Genomic DNA, 19,805 nt, shown 5'->3' with positions numbered 1-19,805 from the left:
AAATGAAAGGTCTTTATGAACCACTAGCCATATAATTACAAGCGACATAGTTTTCTTTAAATAATAGTGATGAATAACTGATAGTAATTAGTAATAATTGTTCTTTATTAATTTAACAACTGAATTATGATAAAATTTTTCACTAAAAAATAAATAAATAAATAATCACCTCATCAAAAAAACACCTAATAAAAATACTCAAATTTAAACAATTTAATTTCTTTATTCTATTATTAATTAGATATTTAGATAGAGACATCTTCTTGTCTAACTATGACATTATAAAGATTTAATTAAGGCACTCTCACAATCCATTCCATGGGCATTCATATGAGAAAACTAGAGTTAAGAGTTAATGGAGTTGTTGGTGGGTGGCTCTAAGTGATAATTGTTTTTATAATTAGTTTGATAATTAAATTATAATAAAAAAAATCCATTAAATACATAAAAATAAAACTAAAAACTATAACCTAATCAAAATGCTCAGTTTTAAGCTACAGTTTAATTTATTTATTATATTTTGGTTTCTATTATATTTTGATTTAATATTTGGATAGGCACCTATTAAAGATGTAATGAATGAAGGGACTCTCAGAATCCATTCCATTGGCATTCGTGGAGATACAAACGTCTGGAGAAAACTAAGACCTTATGGAATTTTAGATCTTTATTATTTTCAACGTTCCTGTTACTGAGGCTGCTCGATGGGTATGAAAGGTAAACAGCAGTTGTCGCAGACATTATGGCCGCTGCCACATGTTTTGCTCGTCATCCTTTCAACATGGCTTCTGGTATATGTTATCGTCAATCACACAGGCGACAATGGTGTCGCCCTTATTTCCTCGTACCTATGGGAAGGGGAAGGGTCACCAATTAGTTCGAGCAGCGATATGGAAGAATATCCCGGGCAAGCGGAAATCTGCAGCAGAAGAGAAGGATACACAGAGAGCAGCGACGTTAATGGTGTTCGTTACAAGTCGAGATTTAAGGAGGGGGAGGATCCCTGGCATCAAATGAAATGGGTTGGAGAAGCTGCTCCGTGCCGAGTGAAAGGGCATCTCATAGATAAGCTGGACGACTCGAGAAATTTCAGGAGAGGATATTCCCTCAGATTCACTCCGGATGTGGAGGACAGAACGCATCTTCTTCCTTGGATGTTGGCTTCCAAGATAGATCTGAACCAGAGAGAGCGGCGGGTGTTTCTGGACCTAGGCGCCAACCGGTTCAACAGCAGCCTCACGTGGTTCATGCGCATGTATCCCTGCGACTTCACCGAGATTCATGCCTTCGAGTTCAATCCCCACTGGCTGCAGAAGCCCTCCCAGGGGTTCGATGAACAGGAAAATTTAAGAGACGGGAGCCCTTGGTCTTTTATGACCAAGGTCACTCCGGAGGTACGGTTAAAAAAGGCTAATTACTCTTGTATGCAGGTTTAAGAGTTAGTTCGAGTTTAGTCTATCTTTTGAAAGTTAAATTTAATGTGAGTTTGTATTATTAAATTAGTAGAATGAGATTTAGAGTTAATAGTTAGAAATTAAGATAAAATTTTTAAGTTTAGTACCGGCAGAGGAGGAAGAGTTGTCTGGAAAGTTATGGAAAATTTGGTCATATTTAGTAAGAATTTTTGTAAATTCAAATTATAATTGTTAAACTTCAAAATTTTAGGTGTTTTAGATCTTTTTGATGGTGATGGTGCTGAATCCATTTCCACCATCAAAAATACTATTCAAACACTACCTCTACAAAGTTTTTTGAAATTTTATACTCAGATTCCGGCCACTTTTTAGCAGTCCGGACCATTCCTCCACCTCATTAAATGACTCCAATACTTTATATTGAATTTAATTGTAATCAACCAAATTTATGTGAAAGATGAGCAAATTGTATATAAAAAAATTTATGAATAAAAATTTATTTCATGTGAATTGTGTTTTTCTTCCTCTACCTTTCCAACAGGTGCCTCAGTGGATGCTAGACAGAATCAATATATATCACAAGCTGGTGGGTAATGAAGATGACAGAGCCAAGAACTCTGTGAACATCACCAGATTTATCAAAGAGGAACTGCAACTGAAGGCGACCGATACAGTGGTGGTTAAGATGGATATTGAGGGAAGCGAGTGGCCCATTCTTGAGAGATGGATGGGTGATCCCGAGATGCCAAGATTATTGACGAGATGTTCGTTGAGGTTCACTACAACCATCGCTCCATGCATGTTTATGGGTGGCACAACTTCGGCCAGATTACTAGGGAGAATGCAAGGGAAATCCTCGGAGATTTAAGATGGCGCGGTTTCTTCGTCCACTTTTGGCCTTAGGCACTTTAATGCTAATTATTTACCAACTGCTTATCACAGATTCAGTGTCTTGTGCCATTATGCTGATGATGCTCGTCGAAAAATTTCTGCTCAACCAACTCCAACACCACAGTGATAAACATTTTCATTCTCATTCTGTACAAATTATTATGATCAGTCGCATAGTTTGTGCAAAAATCTTTCAACGTTATGGAAAAATTGGGACTTTCATTGGATTCCCCTTGTTTTTTCTTCTTATTATTTATGAGATAGAGATATGGATGACTTGATTTATATAGGATTAATTTTCATCTACTTTTAGACAAATTTTATTAAAATATAAAAATTATTTTAAAATAATTGTATTTATTTATTAATTACAATTTTAATAGAAATTAAGTATTTAAATTAATTCTTCATTGAATCACTAAAATTTAATGGATAATGGATAATCATCTTATTATAAATTAAATTTAAGATTCAAATTTCTATAAATATTTATTTCACTAGAAAAATAAGATAAATAATTTTGATTATATTATAAATTTATTTATTTATTATTTTGTTAATTAAAAAAATTGAAGTGATCATTTTTATCAGATTCTAATACTTTTTATCAAAATAAATCAAAGCTCTCTAGCGGCTAAGGCTAACGGTAATAGGACGGAGACAACACGGTAAGGCTTGTGCTCACAAGCAATGTACCGATCAGCAGACCAGGCTGACGGTCTTCAACGTAAGCTCCTAGTTCCAATATCCAAAGCAAATGTCATCCCTGCAGCGGATTAAAAACAATTTTCAAAAACTAAATACAGCAAATTCTAACCTACTTTAAACCATATATTAAATCTATATATAAACAGGGTCGCCCCTGTGAAAAATTAAACAATTAAGTGCCCGAAAGCAATAAGAGAATTCTAATTTTCGTTATTGTTAATTTGGCAGGAAATCAATGATGTGGTAGCGACAAGTAAATCAATGGGGTGGCTTTTCACATTATCCCCCGTTATCATGAAAAAGGCAATACAATGAACTTCAAGCACGATAGCCTACATGTGGGTATCTAGAATGCTAGATTAGATTTTTCGTTGCAAATATGGTCTGTGTGAGATGAATATGATAATATTAGTACAATCACATTTAGTTGATATAGGCCATAGGCTTATAGGTAAACCTTTCATCAATAGATATAAACTAAATGCCTATGTTAACTGCATTCACTAAGCAATTTTAATTCTAAATATTATAGAAATCTTCTGTGAAACAGGGAAGACTATAAATGCTAGAGTTACACTTTAACACATCGCCTACTCTACTATAAAATAGTGACCTTAATGTATAAGTTTCTATTTGTGTTAAACTTCACTTTATCGATTAATGCCAAATTTTAGCTTTTAAAAATTTAAAGATGGCTATAAATTATGAGCTTAATCATTTTCTCGACCTAGTTACAACATATGAGCTTAATCATTTCCTCGACCTAGTTACAACAAAAGATGGTAAGATGTTTAGATTTAATTGTATTGATTTAATAATAGGTTAAGCTTAAACAATGCTCTTTGAATTTATGAAATGGTGAACAGACGCATTGAAAAGCTATGGAATGATAATAGAACATTATCGACAGGCGTGAATGCCATAGTTTGGCAAATATGAGACGGTGTGTACATATCGAGAGGTTCTCGTGTAGATCAAACAAAACAAAACCAAACAATATGATTCCAATAAGGTTAATGGCGGCTTAACAAGTGGATAAATGAATCATTTTAAAATTTAATAGGTTAATCTTGGGTTTGAAACTAAAAGCATGTTTAAATATTTTTCATATTATTCCTTGGATGATGTATGAGACAAAGAATATTCTCTTGAAATCAAATCTTGTCCATATATTTATTGAAAAGTCAAAATTCTTTAAGCCCAATTCCAATATAGACCACGCCTAGGGCATAATAATTATTGATGCCAAAGCACCGAAAAAAAAAAAAATCAAAGTGGTTTTAACTCTTCATGGAGTGAAGAGAGCATAGCAAATTGTGAAGGAAAAAAACTAAAAGTTTGAAGGTTTTCCTAAGGTTTGTGGCAAAGTTAGATTTGATTTTTTGGTGAACAAAGCCGCAACCACCAAGTCATAAGAAAACAGTTAAAGGTTAGTGAGCAACCACAATTTCCATTTGCAGAGTCGTGTTCTCATCAATTGAGAGTCTTTTTTTCTAAATGTTTAGTCCATCGTCCATTTGGAGCGTAAAGGTCAATTTGTTTCTAAAAACATATTGATATATTTTATTTCTTAAAGTTGTAGGTGTTTCCCTCCATTAATCAAAAGATGACACATGATCAACCCATGCGTTCTAGATGATCTCAACTTTCTCAATAGGAAACCAAGTTTGTTGATCATCTAGTAAATGAGTAGGCAGTACGAAATTTACAAGTTTGAAAGAGTTTCAAAATGACCAAAATAAATTCATCATCATCAAACCATCTATCACTACCTAGCATATTAATTGAGTCTTTCAACATAAAATAGAAACGACTACTCATCAGATGGTTCAACAAGAGTCGGGTCCTTTGCACTTAAGCCCAGTGGGATTGAAGGTGAAATACATGGAATGTGTCTCTCAATTTTGGCCATCCTACTACCCAACTGGAGCATATGAAATCGCATATGTTGTTGATCACTCCTGATTCTTTTCACACAGTCAAGAATCCTTGGTTGATCTTGTTGGCCCACATGCATAGCTCTCACCAACAAAGTTTTGTAATATGGTCTAGACATACAGAGTACGTCTCCCTTTGGTGTGTCCTGGATCTAGGATTAAATCACTAAATTCATTAATGAGTTATGTATTAGACAAAACCCCCCCCCCCCCACATGGCTAGCAGATTCTTCCCAACCCTAGATCACGTTACAAGTTGCGGCGAAAGTTATCTCTTTTTATTTGATTGTTGCCTCTCTACCCTGTCTTCGACCATGATTGTGGCCATGACCCCTAAACTGCGGCCATTATTGGCACCGCGACCACGGCCCCCATGCAAAAATGGTCAAGCCATAATTTCCAACCAATATCCCCAGATCTTTAACCAACTAACTGAGCTTCTTTGCCTGATGCAGCTACAACTAAATGGAGTTTGTCCCATTGACATAGTGCAGGAGTCTATGTCTCCTCGGGAGTGCAAAGATCTACTTTTGACCATCTAAACCCTATTAACATTAGATAGTAGTAACCATGAATTTTAATTTGAAGCTCAATACTCTTGAAATTCACCTAAAATAGGGGGTATCTTAAACCAGACGGGATCATCCACCATATCATGTAATAAGATAAGGAGTTACAAAATTAAGGTTGTCTACTACCATGACACAAGATCCCACTTCCAACAATAACAATAGTCTCCCTTCCCTAGGGTATGGAACATTGCGAGATGAATATCAATTAAAATGAAAATAACCCAAGAAATATATCCCTTCCCCATGATTGGAACACTCTTGGACTAGGAAACAAACACGGTAACAGTATGGGAATACTAAGCTCGGATTTACAACTAGGAAGTTCGAGGTTCGAGTGAGTTAGGATGGCATCGCTTAGGTAAATGTCAAGTCCAGGCTAATTATTCCTCTTGTCATAGTGAGGAGAATCCATCAACCCATAACAATACTTAACATAAATAACACAAGTAATTGTGGTAAGCTTCGAATTCACTTTGTGCAAGCTACCAAAACGAGTTTCTAGAACGTGAAAAGTATGAACATAGTGACTGACCCCTCCTGCCCATCCCCAACTTATAATAGAGAGGAATTCAAGCATATAAATATTGGATCCCATACTATTCAAAGCAATATGCCAAATAAATAATATTTTCAACAAGCACAGAACCATACCAAGAGTAAGATCCAATATCCAAAAGGCTTTAAACAAGGATTGGCTAGCAGGCGTTACAGAAAAATTGTAAGGAACATACCACAAAAGAGTAAGTGAGCATCAAACCAAAATGTGTTAACCCCTTCCGCGCTAGTAAACCTTCGCATGCAACTTCTCCTTTTCCTCCTCACTGACCTGCCAAACTATTTGGCCAACCTTGGAGACGCCTTCCAGTCTATATTGGAAATTATTGATTTGGGACTATACCAGTGACTACTCCATACCATACTCAGAACTGCAACAAACTCCAACTTCTAAACTTGACGACTCTGCATGCATTTTCATGTGTGGGGTCGTCTCCATTCAATTCTCCTCATCATGACTGTTGCAATGGTGGCTCAAATTCCACTAGTTCCCTCGACCTCTTCTCACCCCATCAAGTAAAAAACATATCGATATATTAAACAATGTATGGGAGTAATTTGATTGGATATACCATGTCTTTAACAAGTGCTACATAGTAGCTAGTCCTTGCCGCTTAATTTAAATATAACTCAATTAAAGTAAAAAAAAAAAAAAAACATAATGGGAGCATTTTACCTATAGAATATGTAGTCTACTACACCATTGAATTTATTGACTATGAGTGAACCAAGTAGATTGACTATTATGGTCCATTTTGCCAAAGAATCTGTAGATAAAGTAGTATTTGTGGTGTGGCGAGATGATTAAGTTTATTGGTTGGTTGCTTTTGTTGTTGGTCAATTGTTTTTGTTGAAGAATTGTTTAATAATATTTGGGTATAAAAATCTACGAGCATTTCCCAATCCATCAAAAGGTTTGTTCTGTTGCTTGAATTATTTAATAAAAACTGGATAATAAACTACGAGAATTGCCCAATCCATCAAAAAAAAATTCAACCTAATTATACATTGAACAACATGACAAGGAATGTGATTATATCATAGAGGTTTTTGGTATTATTTTTCATCAACATCAACATTTGGTGTAAATTTGAAGTCAATATCAAGTTACATGATGTGGCTGATGATGGACAACTCCCTAAAATTGCTTGACATACATTCAACAAAAGGAAAAAGATCTCATAATGGCTACATTAATGTGGCCAGATCTGAGTTGTTTTATTTCATTGTTCAAACAAGTATTAATAATATCAAATTGTACGACAATGATTGGAATTTTAAAAACCTTTTATTTATCAAAGTAAGAGCTATTACAAATTATTTAAATATTTTTAATAAAGATTTTTAAAAAAATAGATAAAAAAAAATTATTATAAATATTCAAATTATTCCTCTAAGAGTTATTAGAAAATTATTTAAATATTTTTAATAAATATTAAAATAGATAAAAATATTATTATAAATATTCAAATTATTCGTAGAAAAAATCATTATAGATATTGTTCATAAGAGGAGCATGATTGTTGAATGAAATGCTAGTAGTAATACTACAAAGACGAAGATGGAAGGTGGAGGTAGAGACGAGATAAGAGAGAACATACCCATGGAGGAGGGAGTTCATCTAGATACATTCCAACTGATTGAGCATGAGGCTAATGGCACGTCGGAGCACCACGAGGATACACCTAGTGTGACACAGGAGTCACCCCTATTGGAGTTTCCTTTGGTAATCCCAATAGACAAATTGGAGGAGGCAGCTAAGAAAACATCCATTGATGAGGCATCCCGGTCTATGATAAAGCTTCAGAACAATAGCCACCTATAGTTAATTGATGAGCACGTCTTGCATGTTGGGTTGTCTATGGAGGAGCAGTTGGAGGCTCATGTCGAACCCATGATGGAGAAGGATGTGCATCCATCCTTTGGGCTAGCCATTGATGAGGGGCAGCATAGAGACCACATGTTGGGATTCCAGCATAGTTTGTCTCAAAGGCGCACTAGCAGGATCTACAGCATTATCAAAGTTGCACAAGGTGAAACATCTACATGTCAGGGTTGTTCTATGTGCGGGTTTTCGTGCATTCAATCCCTCTCTTAGGGTTGGACAGTGAGAGATTCTAAGTTGGTACCCAGTGGAGTGGGATGGACTCATGGAAATGGGCATAGTTTGGAGTAAGGCTTAGTGGAAGCTCTTAGATACTGAGGGTATAGGAGGCCCAGGTTGGAATTGGGATCGAAGTGGGTCTTCCTATCTGATATCATACATGCGAGATGGCTATGGAATTGATGAGGTAGTTGACCCAGTGATTGAGCACATGCATTCCTTAGGGGAGTTCCAGTTGGCACTAGCGAACTCCATGGATTGTACTGGCATGTTGGTTGCGCATGGGGTCGCAAGATGATTAGCATTCGCTGGCAGGAGTTGGTGGAAGAAGGTGGCATGGGTAGGCCACCGGACCAGGCATTGTATGGAGATGATTTTCTCCCATTGGGGTATTGGGTACAGGAGTCATCGAGGATCGACACAACAGAGATATCCCCTATAGTAGGTGTGGAGTTAGGTTGCTCAGGTTTACTAGAGCATATGAGGAGGTGTAGTTCACTTCATGGCAAGTGTACTAGCAGCGTGGTGGATGCATGGGAACCTATGAGAGTCCCTATGGTACATGGGGACATGGCATTGAGCATTGGTATCCTATATTGCATGGAGTTGTGCCACGAAGTTCGGTGCTATGCAGAGGAGTGTAGGGGTATGTACTTGTGTGCAGTCGAGCATGATGATGCACAATAGGTTGTTAGAACGTTACCACCAAAGTGACCTCCTAACGATGGCATCAGGCACACCATTGGGTTTGGCACACTCATATTGGGAGAGCGAGTTGATCACAGGGTTGATTGTGAGCTTCCATTTATTACTGTCCAGCATCTCACACTGACACAGGGGACTTGGATATCATCTCTTTATGCTCTTGTCGCGAGAAATTGGACCCATGAGGTTCATCTGAGGCAGTTGGATGGGACACAATGCATTAGGCATAGTGCGATCTTCTATAGAGGTATCACTTGCACCACCCTTGAGCCCACACTTAGGGTGATGCATGACCCCTTTTGGTGAGACATTCCAGGGTGTCTCTGGAGAATCTCTAGCAGTTGGTGGACCTTACTTACCACCGAATGTTTAGGCTCCGGGCAGTATTGGGGAGCACTTTTAGGAGGTAACACAACAAATTCCACTGTGGGGTATGGACAGCGCAGGGCTGTGTCGCATGCACCAGATTATTTCATGATGTATGGAGTCCATATATTGAGTGAATGCATGGACCTGAGACGTGGTACAGGTTGGTTCCATCAGTTGTCAGGACTATGTTGCAGTCGTTCTGGCTGTGGGATTTAGGGGTAGAAGGTGACATCATGGAGGTGCTTGGTCGAGATGCGTTGGGACTCCATAGATGTTTTTCCATTAGGTCCCAAGAGAGGTGGATACAACTTGGGCATGAGGGGCAGACTGTCATGATGATAGTTGCGCAGGGACAGCATAGTGGCACCTTTTTTAGACTAGCATGGGATCCAGGAATCATAGGACTCGGTAGTACATCTACACTTGGGGATGAGCTAATTTCTAAAGGGGAAGATCATTTAGGTCTTCCATTAGCCTTTGGTGACTCGCTGATGGCATGGGGGACTTCATCAGCATGGCAGGTTTTACATCAAGTCAAGGGAAGCCCATGCGGGAGAGACCATCCCCACAAGGATTGGATTGTATCTTCAGGATTTTACTCTTAGAGTGCAGGGGGTGGACTACTCGATAGAGAAATTTTATGAGTTGGAAAGAGTCATACATTATCATGATGTTTTACTTATTTATAGTATGTAGAGGGATTTGGTACCCATACCTTGCTGGACAGTGAGTGGAGAAAGGGGTGCTCCACAGTGATCGGGTTGGCTTGGGATCTGGGTATCGAGGGATTCCTTCATGTCCAGATAGTGCAGAGACTTTGGATGACTTAGTGACATGTCTAGGACCCCGGTATTACTGATGATGATAGTGGTGATCAACAAACAGAGGAGGTGCTTGTTCAGGCATTGCTTGAGGACAAGCAATTTTTGGCATGGAGGACTGTAATATTCCTAATTTTGATTTTCAGCATTAGAGATGAGTTTTGGGAGAGGACACAATTATGGCACTAGGACTTAGGAGGAAAAGGTAATATTGTGGCTCTAGTGGAATGTGGGTACCATAAGAAATAGAAATTTGACCCAAGGAGAGAACTTGCACTCTTGGAGGAGAGAGAAAAGAGAAGGGAGTGTGAATTAGGGGAGAGAGAGAGAGAGAGAGAGAGAGTGGGGACCATAAGGAGAGAAGGGGCCACGAATTATAAACAGAGCTTGGGGGTCTCACTTTTGGGCATCTTTGATCATTTGACAATCTAATAATTGTTCTCTTTAGGTGCTTAGCCAAGACAATCGTGTTGTTTAGCATAAGGAATTTCCAAGCAAGAATTCCACCCTAATTTTGGAAAACTTCGACTGTCTCCCTAGTGAGGTAATTTGGGGAGCTCAATTCAGAGTTTCCTTTGGGAATCATTGCAAGAGTTTTTTTATTAGTACGCATTTTGTGGGCGTAGAGGTATTTCTAGGAATCACATTGCGGGCGCAAGTGTGGATTAGAGACTCTAGGGTTTGCAAGAGATTTCTTATTGTTAGACTAGAGTTTGGACAGGGATTTTTGAGCTGGATTGGAGGCTATCATTTGGATCCATTTTCCTACCTCTTAACAGGGACGCATAAGCCAATTTTTGGTGCTTAGGGGAGGAGATTCCCAGAGAATTTCCCTTCGGGAATTTACAGGAAATGTCCTTGGGGGAGTACAAAACTATGGATTGATTTTTAGGGCCAATGATACTTGCTTCAATGTGGGACAAATTTGCCTTCCTAGGGCCTACGCAGACATTTTTTGGGCTCAGCTTGTAGTAATAAAATCACATAGAGTTAGCAGGATTTGAAGGCTGGACTCTCACCTCTCTTCCAGGAGAAATATTGTCGGGATTTACAACTCAGTGGAGGAGTTTTGGAGCAGGGATTTAGCAGAGATTTCTGAACTAGGTGTTGGGCCAACAATTGGAGGAGAAGCACCAAATTTGGGTAATTCTAAGAGGTCGGAATTAGCCCAAATTATTTTTGGGTTTTGCTAGACTAGCCTCAAGGAGTGTTCTCCTAATTTTTCAAAATTTTTGGAGCTTCGGTGCCCCAAACCTCAGGAGTTATTTGGCAGCTATTTAGGAGTGAGCCCAATTTTTGGGTTCCAGGTGGTCATCAAAACTAGGCCCAATCCTTTCTGGGCCTTTCTTGGTTTATTGAGGAGAGGCCAAGATTAATTTGGCAGAACTTTATGAGCATTCTTGAGGGCTCAAACATGGATACCTTTCTATCCAGTAGTGCATATTTTTTAGGGCAGCGTAGAGCATAGAGGAGTGGCTACTTCCCATCATCCGGGCACCTTGTTTTCTCACATGGGATTTGTTTAACTTACATTTGGAAATCCCAGGTGCACTTGTTCTTGCTTATTGGACTCCTACCATGATATATAATAAAATGGCTCAGCAAAACAGTTCTTGGTGCATATTCATGGTCTAATGCATGTGTTAAATTTCTATGTTTTTTTGTCTATGTATACTTGATTATTTATTGTAAAAGTTCCCTAGGAATATTATACCACCATACTGAACACGTTGGGCATTCAAATCATATGGAAAAATTCTAGATCCACCATAGAGTGCAATAGGTGCCTACGAGCACGGAAGAGAAATCCAAACATGAATACTCAATATTAATTCTTATTAGGAAGTGTGTGACTTTGAGACGTGTTCCTGAGGTTAATAGAAACTAATTGAATCTATTACCAGTGTGCTAAATAAATTTAATTTGATAAAAAAATTGATAAATTGTTAAGATTATGAGTTAGAATCGCATTCAAATAAAAGTAGAAGTACTTGAATTTGAAAAATAAAAAATTTCAATCTTTGGATTTGTTACATTACCCATCTGAAAGATGTTTCATACAAGAATTGTCATCCAAAATTCATTATTGGATGTTTTGTTTTTAGCCTCACAGGGGTTGGTGTGAAGTGGTTTCAAATAGGTGTGAGCTGAAGACTTCTTCGTTAGACAGAAATCTCACAAAGATATTCCACAGAGGATCTAGCATGTTGTATGTTTTTGTTATCGTGTTTGACATGGACTCTGTCTTTCCCACCACCGAGCTCGTATCGTCATTGCAAAAGCCGTAAAGATAAAGCAGACGATACAACCAAAGTTCAAGTGATATTTATTTAATTGTACATTTTTCACTTCAATAATATACATTGCATTTACAAAATAAAATCAATACATAATAAAATGAATAAGATTATACTCAATCAAATGTTAACAAAATAAAATAAAATATTTTTAAAGATAAATAAATTTGTATTTTATAAAATTAACTTTAGTTAATATAGTTTATTGTTTTTAGCCTCACGGGGTAAGCGAGTTGGTAATCACAATGCTGTGAAGTTCGTTAGAAAGGCTGGCTCCGTACTGAAGGTCACGAGTTCAAATCCCCCGACTTACCTTGGAGTTGTATAGAGGGGTGGGCGCAGCTCCCAGTGGTTATAGAGGTAGTGGTCAAAATCAACCCATGTAACCGAGTCGTGGGGCTGCCCCTATTGCCAATTCCACTATAATAAAAAAAATGTATATAGAGTTTATTTTTTAATCGAAAGGAAGACTAATTTATTTATAGTCAAAAGATCAATGATGCATTACCACGTGCCTGCAACGAGGGATAATAATTAGCTTTTAAAAACTTTTGTTTTTTAAAATAATATTGTGGTATAAAAATAACGTTGTGGTATAAAGCATATTGCTCAATTTTGTTTTATAAAAAAAAAATAGAGTGAAAAAGAAGATATTTTGTTATATAATGAAAATTTTATTTATGGTGACCAGGAGTTTTATATCTTTACGATGATTAGTCTTTGGTGGAAATGAAATTTGTTTATTGGTTGTTTGTTTGTTTATTGTGGTTTACAGCTATAATTGGCCTTATAAACTTTTGTTTTTAAAAATAATAAGTTTTTAGAAATAATATTGTGGTATAAAGCGTATTGTTATGTTTTGTTTTATAAAGAAGATTATATTTATGGTGGAAAAAAATATATTTTGTTAAGTGGTAAGGAGTTTTATATTTTATATGGTGATTAGTATTTGGTGGAAATGAAGTTTGTAAATGAAGTTTATTTATTTGTTGAAGCAAGTATGATAGGTGTTGAAGAAGTTATAAAGAAAAATATAAAGTAATGTATGATTTAGGATTTTTTTTTTTTAATAGTGATTTTGTTTTTAAAATTTTCTATGTATGATTAAACTAAATCAATTTTAAGTGTGTAATTAAGAAATTGAAATCAAGTATAAAGGATTTAAATAAATTGTAATTTAAAAAATGTAGGTTTTAATTCTGTACAGAAATTATCTGTAAACGAATTCTTTAAAAATATATATATACAATGGTGAGAACTACAAAACAAATACATAGAGATTTTCTCTTGGATCCCATCGGGACTACCAAATTGATTTTTTATTATGTTCCTTTCAATGTTACTATACATGTATATACATGCCAAAGCATTCATAAATGTCAATCTACAAAATACCATGGGAAAAAAACCATCATGCCCAAAACCATATGTGAAACCCATACACAAAACCATAGGTAGGTCCGCCCACCTAATATAGGTTCCAAAAATAATTTCTCAGGGCACTGCCCCAGACCCCGTACAGGGGACTACAACCCCCTTGTGACCACCATGCGCGTGTGACTAGTCGTGGAAAGAATATAACACACACCAACAAAAATGAAATATAGAAGATCAAGACAAGAAGAAAATATGAACAAAACCAATTGATAATGGAGTTCATCTAGTGTGGACTACGTCTTCGGGTCCTGCCTCCAAGGGAGTGGCATCTTTATTATTCTCCCCAAAATTGCAATTACAATAAGAAAATGCCTCCCAAAAATATGTCTCCAAACAATCTCTTTGCTATAACGAAGTGGCCTCCAAAATGCCATCAAAAACCTCCTTTGGTTGCTACAAAATAAATCTCAAAAAACTCCACTCAATTACAAAATGCACAGGCCAAAGCATGGCTTAAAAACTCTTGGCATCATAAACATTATAACCTCTAGTGCAATAGTAATTCTTTTAGTTTATAAAGGTGTGGATTCCACAGCCCCGGGTTTGAGCCTGCAGAGGTTGCACCCCTTCATTGTAACAATATGTTGAAATTGACATACGTTATAAACACCCACACACATATATGGTATATTGTTGTAACAATAACCATATTATATATTAATATGGTATACATTAATGCTCGGTGGTGTATGTTGTTATAATCGAAACATGTTATAAACCATGTGAATTTTTTATCCAATCAATCACATGTGCTCTGTTGTCAGCGAGTTGTCAGACTTATGCGAAGATCTTGGTCAATCTAGGAGGTTGTGGGGCCAAGCTTGCAACCTTCCCCCACCCCACCCCCCCACTTCTGGAAATCAATGGTAATGTAAACTTAAAATACGAATTTGTTAGTTATGTTTCAACTAGTAGCTTGTGGCCCATTGTTGAAGCACCCACCTTGTAACTTGGAGGTCATGTGTTCATTCTTATCAGTGTTGGTCTATTGAACCAACATAAATTTTTCCATTCTGAGGTGCCACATGGAGCTTGTTGATTAGGCCATGTGTCGCCACCAAATTGGACCATTTAACTTGCCACATTTCAAGATCATGTATTGTCATGTCATGCCATGTCATTCACTATTTGGTCACCACATCATATTCATAGCCATCAAGTGGCATCCATACATCCTGCCATGTGTCACCTTAAGGGGATGCGACATGTCACCATGTCCTTCCCTTCTTGCTTGTTGTTGCAAAACTTTGGAACATGATAAATTATTCATACAGACTTTGATCGACATAATTCAAGTTCTGTTGGAATCATGTCATCGAGCTCTTTGACATGGCGTTATTTCCATCAAGTTTTGGGAACTTTGAATTTTAGGTTTTTTATATCCTCCCATATCATTGCACAATCAACACATGATAAAGAGGTCATTCAAAGTGGGAGACAGAGTATGGTTATAGTTGAATAAGGAGAGGTTACAGGGTCCTAGTAAGAAAATAAAGGCTTTGTGATATGATCCCTTATAGATATTAGAAAAGAGTGAAAATGTGAAAGTAAGTAACACATTTTGGTATGTGGAGAGAAGTTGTGCTATGTTCGGAATACTCTCGACCAAGAAAAAAAGTCAAAATATTTCTTGGCTGAGATTTTGAAAGTTTCTCGACCGAGAGTTTGAAACTTTTTCAACCGGGCATTTAGTAGGGTTAATCCTGGGGTTGCAAACTCTCAGTCGAGAGTTTAATAGGTTTTTCAGCTGAGAGGTTTGAGAAAAAAATTCCCAGGCACAAACTCTTGGCTGAAAGTTGAGATTCTAACTACGACTTTCAGTTGATAAATTATATTTAATTTAAATATCTCGACCAAGATTTTTAGATTCTAATTTATATTATCGGACAAAAGTTTGTTTGAAAACAATTTCTTAGGCACAAACTCTTGGCCTAGAGTTTAGATTCTATTTAAAATATCTTGGTCATGAGTTAAATTCGATTTAAAATATTAGTTGAGAGGTTGAGATTCTAACTAAAACTCTCAGTGAAACAGTTTAAAGGTCTAAATAGGAAAAAGTGAAATGTTGGTAGCCATTTCTGTCATCACCCACGAAAACCACAGTTTTGTCATGGCCTATGAAAATGGGAGCTTCGCTTCTACTTTGTTCGCAAAAAGGAAAGGTATGTTGCTACTTTTCCAGTGAAAAAAGAGGTTATAGTTGCTTTGTCTACGAAAACGAGAGGATTGTTGTTGCTTTATCTGTGAAAACAAGAGGAAATTTGTTTCTTTGCCCGTGAAAATGAGAAGTTTGTAGCTTCTTTGTCCGCAAGATTTGGCTACATTCTCTTCTGCAAAATAGATATCGTCCTGGGAGTATTTTTTGAGAATATACACTACCAAAATCTTTCAAACGTCCTCTACAAAGGATAGTATTGTCTTTTTTGCATCAAACATTTTTCAACAATATTATTCTATATTACCATTGAAAATTTCTCTTGAATTTCTTCAAAAAATTTACCCATGGTTAATTCCGCAACACCATCAAACCCTCATTTTTCTTTAAAAAAAAAAAAAAACAAAAACAAAAAACAAAGAAAAATGAAAACTACCCGAAACAAACTTCCATGGAACAAAGATTGAAGCTAGAAAAATAATCATGTATTCTGAAGTCCTCTAGAGGTTCGAAAAAATTTATAGTTCAAATCCTACATAATATAATAGACAATCAAACATAATTACTATTTTGCAATCAAAGAATACCCTTTTGCAAGCCAGAAAGCTCAAAAATGTAGCCATGCAATGGAAAAGAGACCTGAAATTTTTCAAAATCTAGCCCCACAAAAAAGGGAAAAATTATTTAATTTTCAAGACTCTTCAACCTTTGGAACATCATACAAGTGAGGGTTGCTTAATTTTTTCTTTAAACTCAAAGCGAACTTAGAAAATTTCCACCAATAACAGTCATTTCTTGATTCCAAAATAGGTAACATGCTTCTTACAAGTGCCTTTGTCTCTAAATAACCCATAAAAATAAAATTTCTAAGGATTCTAGCAACAAATTTTGAAATGGAAATAGGATAAAATAAATAAAGAACTACAAATGCTTATTATTATGCCCTTATTCAATTTCAACACCAAATTATAGAGTAGAAATTCAAGTACTCTTCACTCACTCAAAATGTGACTTCCTCTACCAGGAAGTGGTGCATTTAATTATTAAAAATGGAAAACTCGAGAAGGTTTTAGTCACAAATACAAATATACTAAACCGATATTCAACTCCCAAAAACATGATGGGTGATACCCTTTGGTTCCTGCAAGTATTCATCCTTATCTTGCAATTTCTCTTATGCTTTCATTTTTTTCTTCATTCCTTAAGGGATTTGTTGATTTTGATTATTATGGTTGTTAAATAGTGGCCCTATCCCTTGGGCCATGAAATGTAGAATTTCATGTAGATTCACAAGCTCATGCAATGTACTAAAGCATAGGACAAGAATCTACTTCTACTTTCAACTAGTGGAAGCCAATAGATCGATGAAAACAATATGAACAAGAAGATAAATCAATGGCACATAACACAAGATGTATCTGGGGAAATCCACTGCTCAAAACCCCGCTATTTGTATTGCATATATCAAAAATATGAGTGAAGATACAAAGCTTGTTCTCACTAGAACAATTCCGCACAAGTATGCTCAACTCTAAGAGCTCACAAGAAAGCTCTTGGCCAACATTTAGCCAATTATGCAGCTCTCCAAGCCCCTAATATCCTGCGTAATTCCTAGGATGAATATCGTATTTAAAGGGAATTCATGTTTACAAAACTGCAGAATCCAAACATAGGTCCTTCTCTAATTACATGCATGATCTATACAACTCAGTAAATCATACAACTGATGGTACATTGTCCCTGCACTCTAGTCTCAACTGGGCCTTTCTCAGAATCGACATGCATGAGTTTTTGATGAGGGAATCTTTAGTTAACTAGAGTGACACTTGTGGATGCACTAGTGCACCAACTGATTGTTAACTCTCTATTAGTTCCACAAACAGTTAGAACTAATTTAACTGAACATAACTCAGTAAACTGAGTTATCTAATTAAAACTCACAATTAAACTCATCTTGGACCCCTAAAACTTATGGAGAACATATACATGACTTCATAAATACTTCCAACTCAAAATTCCTAAGCTAATTAAGTTAATTAAATTAATTAACTATTTAGAAGTTTCTATGAGAATAGAATTCGATTTTAATTCACAGTTTAAATTCAAGGACAAATTTAAATTGGAACTTTTTGTGGCCATTTCTCAACACTCCTTCTAAACAAGAAATGGATTGTATGCTACCCTGATCCTGATCCTATCCCTATGAAACTCGAATTTACATCTTGACAATGCCTTTGTCAAAATGTCAGCATCTTGTTCCTCTGTGGGAATGTACTCTAACAACATAATCCGCCTCAATACACAATCTTTGAGATTATGATATTGGATATCAATATGCTTGGACCGATCATGAAAAACTAGATTTTCAAAGAGTTTGATACAACTTTGATTATCGCAGTAAATCATAGTTGGATCCATCTGTTGACAAAACAAACCAACCAGGATCTTCCTCATCTATATGGTCTCACATGTTGCCTGACTCGCATCCACGTACTCTGACTCTGCGGAACTGAGTGCAACCGATCATTGTTTCCTACTGTACCAAGAAACTATGGATGACACAATATTGAATATTCCTCATGATGTGCGTTTCAATTCGGATGGACTCCCTGTCGAATCTGCATCGGTGAAGCCAAGAAGCTGCACTTCCTTCTTCCATCTGTACCATAATCCATACTGAGAAGTGCCTCTGAGGTATCTCAACACATGCTTTGTCGACTTCCAATACAGCTTGGTAAGCCTAACCATCGCTTGACTAATTTGGTTAGCTACGTAGCACATATCTAGTTGTGTGTTCACCAAGTACATGAGTGAACCCATAAGCTACCTGTAAATAGTAGCTTCCACTACTTCCCCTAAAGTAGCATCCTCCTTCCTCCAATTACACCTTCTAGAGGAGTCTCCATGGGTTTGTTTCTCTCAATTTGGAATCTCCTGAGTATCTCGTTGGCATACCTACCCTGAGACACAAACAAGTCCCCATCTCCCTGCCATACCTCCATGCCAAGAAAGTAATGCATGAGCCCCATGTCCTTCATCTCAAACTCTCTTGCAAGGTCCTCCTTGCAATATTTGATCAGTTGATCATCACCTGTCAGTATGAGATCATCAACATAAAGTACAATGATCAACATTTTACCTTCCACCACTATGTCGTACAAGTTCGCATCCGCTTCACTCTTCGTGAAGCCCAACCCGGTGAAGTAGCTATCTATCTTGGTGTACCAAGCATGGGGTGCTTGCTTCAGCCCATACAATGCTCTCTTGAGTCGGCACACATGTGACTCACGGTCGAAGGTCTCAAAACCTTCAGGTTTCTCTATGTACACCTCTTCCTCAATCATGCCATTAAGGAAGGTTGTCTTCACACCCATCTAATGTATCTTCCAACCCATCTATGTTGATAGTGCCAATATAGATCTGATCGACGAGTACCTTGCAACAAGAGCAAAGGTCTCATCATAGTCGATCCCCTCTACCTATGAAAAGCCACATGCCACAAATCTAGCCTTATGCTTCTCCACGCTACCATCTGCAGATTTCTTTACCTTGTAAAGACAACGGGATCTCACCACGGACTTGTCCTTTGGTCTCGGGACCACATCCCAAACATTGTTACGAACTATGGAGTCATACTCCTCCACCATGGCATAAACACAAACCGGTTGTTGCACTACTTCCTTAAAGGAAGATGGCTCTATCACAACACAATCGCCCATAAGAGCCATGTATCTAATGTACCTCTCAGGTGACCTCCTCTACCTACGCTGAGAAGTGGGTGCTCCCACATTCTCCCATGCATCATCCAGCAATGTGTCAGCCTCTCTGGTGTGCTTTCT

General features: G+C 37.1%; 1 pseudogene across 1 annotated transcript; it reads left to right on the top strand.

Moving 5' to 3' along the window:
• The first annotated feature begins 590 nt into the window (after positions 1-590).
• LOC149205578 (uncharacterized) lies at positions 591-2,521 on the top strand (annotated as a pseudogene). Its single transcript, XR_016251889.1, has 2 exons — positions 591-1,394; positions 1,957-2,521. The product of XR_016251889.1 is annotated as an uncharacterized LOC149205578 (transcript).
• Positions 2,522-19,805: the final 17,284 nt, after the last annotated feature.

This window comes from Pinus tabuliformis, chromosome 1_2 (assembly GCF_031772625.1).
Source record: "Pinus tabuliformis cultivar Carrire ecotype Pingquan chromosome 1_2, CPIR1, whole genome shotgun sequence".
In the NCBI taxonomy this organism is placed as follows: domain Eukaryota; kingdom Viridiplantae; phylum Streptophyta; class Pinopsida; order Pinales; family Pinaceae; genus Pinus; species Pinus tabuliformis.
This window is presented reverse-complemented; position numbering and strand designations above follow the sequence as displayed.